This window comes from Peromyscus eremicus, chromosome 3, assembly GCF_949786415.1.
Source record: "Peromyscus eremicus chromosome 3, PerEre_H2_v1, whole genome shotgun sequence".
NCBI lineage: Eukaryota > Metazoa > Chordata > Mammalia > Rodentia > Cricetidae > Peromyscus > Peromyscus eremicus.
Genome location: NC_081418.1, coordinates 156,549,058 through 156,552,345, shown reverse-complemented (window position 1 = coordinate 156,552,345; position 3,288 = coordinate 156,549,058). Strand labels below are relative to the sequence as shown.

The 3,288-nt window shown below is 45.5% G+C and overlaps 1 pseudogene; it reads right to left on the bottom strand.

Annotated features, from left to right (window-relative positions):
* Positions 1–1,003: 1,003 nt before the first annotated feature.
* Positions 1,004–2,630, bottom strand: LOC131906225 (sal-like protein 4; annotated as a pseudogene).
* Between the last annotated feature and the right edge of the window lie 658 nt (positions 2,631–3,288).

The following is a 3,288-nucleotide window of genomic DNA, read 5'->3' as shown; positions in this document are numbered from 1 at the left end:
TGTGTGTGTGTGTGTGAAAATCTTCAGGACTTGGAGTAAGGAAACTGAAACAATAGCAACAGAAAGATCATGGAAGTGTAATAGGAAGAACTGGCCCTGTTGGGAGTTTCTCTCTTAAAAAGGAACATGCATTTCTTCCATGCTGCAGGCACTGAAGAACCATATCAAGTCACCTGAGGTTCCCTCTCTGATGCCCATCCACTCCAGGGTCTGGGAAGAAGGTGGTTTGTGTAAGATGTGGTGAGCAGGTGGCATTCTTGGGCATCCAAAATGTTTACTAAGCAGCAGGAATAAGTCCTGGGCTCCCCAGGGACCAAGGTCAGTTTGTGGAGGGCATCTTACCAAAGGCTTCACCGTTGAAGGAGGTGGTTAATTTTTTTAGTTTTCTGAGGTTTTTTTTTTTCTTTCTTTCCTGTTAAAGTACATTAAAACAACAACAACAATAAAAAACAAAAAAATCTACAAGATGAATACAGTATAGGAACCAGTTCTCCCTCACAGATGTCCATTTACCCAAACATAGTTGCCAAGGAAGTACACAATACACTGGCAGCTCCACCCTCCACTGGGTTAAGTAGTTGTCTCTTCCCCTGCAGTCCAGTGAGTCGCAGCTGTTTTGATATGACACAGGTGACAGTCTTTGGAAAGAACTATGAGGTCATACAAAACTTCTAGTATATGATTTGCCCCAAGCAACAAAATTACTTTTAAAAACCTGCTTCTTTCCAAAATTAAAAAAACAAAAATAAGCAAAAAAAAAAAAAATCGTGTTTTAGTATTTTGTCTTGTTTTTCTATTTTCTTATTTTTTGTTTTCAATTTTTTGGAAAGCAACATAGTAGCAGTCATGATTATAGGATTGCCCACGGCTGTGTTCACAAACATAAATATCATTTGCATATCGAGAAGAGAAAAGGCAGGAGGAGATGGATTAAGAAAAAAGGAAAACTAAAAAATAAAACAGAAATTCTGGAATCTTGCTCTGGCTGCATCTCTCTTCCACCTTAGCTGACTGCAATCTCGTTTTCTCCAAGAAATTAGGGGAACTGGTGTTTGGTCACACAGTCTCAAACACTAGGCTTCTCCACGTCCTGGCTTGCAAAGTGTGGCATTGCTTACCACAGAGATGGTCCCCAGGGACACAGGCAGGGTGGGGATGCCTCTACTTTGGATCACAGAGGTCTCCTTGGTCTTCATGATTAGACTGCCGTTGAGGACGCTGATGTACTGGTTCTACACAGCAGGGTCCATGCCCACAGGAGTTCCTTGGGAAACATCTCAGACATTCTCTTTCCCTTCCCATCCAGCACAGTCATGGGTTCTCTGTGTTAAGCTTTCTACCCTGGCAGATAGAGTTATTGTTGGTCCAGTATGTAATGTAGTGGACCTTCAGGTTGTGTTTGGTGGTGAGGGCTCCACTGTGTATGTTGCGGACAAAAGGCTTTTCTCTGGTGTGCATCTGAAGGGCCCTGGTAGATGAAAAGTTCTTCCCACACTCTGCAGCAGTGACCTCTCAACATGGCTGTACTTCTAGCAAAGGTGTCATGGTGGAGGATCCCACAAAGGTGCCATAAACTTCAACTTTGACACAGGTGGGCTGTACTTGGATATACATTCAGGGGAGGTTGGTACCACATAAGACCTTGGCCTTGACTTCCAAAGTGGAGGCAGAGATGTTTGGGCAGTGGAGAAGGGACTCTGAAAGCGCATAGAGCAGAGGCCTGAGGTAGCAGGGTGCTTGGGAGGCCAGACATGAAGTTGAGGAGAACCAAAATACTATCAGACTTCAAGGTGAAGGGTGTAAGAGCCAATGATAGTGAGCTGGCTGTGGAGGAGAGGCTGGCATGAAGCAGCTTGGTTGTTTCAAGGCATCTAGAGACAGAGCAGGCTTGGGGCTTTCTGGATGAGCAGAGCTACTGCAGTGGGTACCTTATGGGACACAGTTGCTTAAAGTTGTCAGAGTGTCCACACCAGCCACTCTATAGTGGAGTGCATGCGTGAGCCACATGTTCATCTAGACTGGGGTTTGTTCTGTGAGCTGGATCATTTGAAGCTACTGCTGTTGCAGACACAGGATCTGCTCCAGGACCTATGGGATGCTGTGCGCAGCTGGCACAGGCACTGTGGTGTGTCTATGCTCCGTTGGTTCACTGCCATCTTGGCACCTCAGAGCGCCTGCAGAGTCACACTGGTGTTGACCACTTTACCTTTGGGAAAGTGGCTTTTGTCCTCTGTCTTTAAGTAAAGGATGAACTCTGTGCCCAGATTTTCCTTTGAGTCCCCTGAGCTGCTACTATTCTTGGGATTGATGACTGTCCTTACTGCTTGGGCTGGCTGGCTAGTGGCTCAGGACAGCTCCTCGGAAGTCATCTGAAGGCACTGGCTTCTCATTGACATTCATGATGAGGACAGAAGAATTTTTAGTGCAACCTTTAACTCAGTGGGACTGAAGAACTCAGCGCAGCACTTCTTGCAGATGTGAGTCTTCTGTGGGGCCACTTAACTGTGTCCTCCATCACTTCATCACCATTCCCTGGGGAGCTCACTGGAGCACCCAGTTCCCTGTGGTTGCTCGCCCTGACCCTCCTCCAAGTTTATGTGCTGAGGCTTTGCCTGCATGTGTCTTGACATGGTGCACACATCAGGGTGCTGGGAAGAACCCTGGTGACTTGTCCCCCTTTCCACCACCAGTTCCTGGAGTTGGGAAATTTTATGCCTCTTTGGTGGAATGTGCCTGTCCCAGTCATACCCTCTTTTCTGTATCCTTATTTCATGGGTCGTTCTTATGGCCTGAATTGTGTCCTCCCATTAAGACTTGACATTTATACATTGAAACTCAACCCCCGCAAGTGCCTGTGTTTGGAGATAGCCTTTTTCAATCTTTATTTATTACTCTATGTTAGTAATGTATAATGGATTTCATTGTGACACTTTCATGTATGTATATAATGCATTTGGTTGTAGTCCTCCTTATCCCTCTCTTATCCTGTTAATATTATAACTGGTCCAGGTCCTCTTGCCAACTTTCTTGTTCTTGTTCTTGTTCTTGTTCTTGTTCTTGTTCTTGTTCTTGTTCTTGTTCTTGTTCTTCTTGTTCTTGTTCTTCTTGTTCTTCTTGTTCTTGTTCTTGTTCTTCTTCTTCTTCTTCTTCTTCTTCTTCTTCTTCTTCTTCTTCTTCTTCTTCTCCTCCTCCTCCTCCTCCTCCTCCTCCTCCTCCTCCTCCTCCTCCTCCTCCTCCTCCTCCTTCTCCTCCTCCTCCTCCTCTTTCTCCTCCTCTTCATCCTGTTCC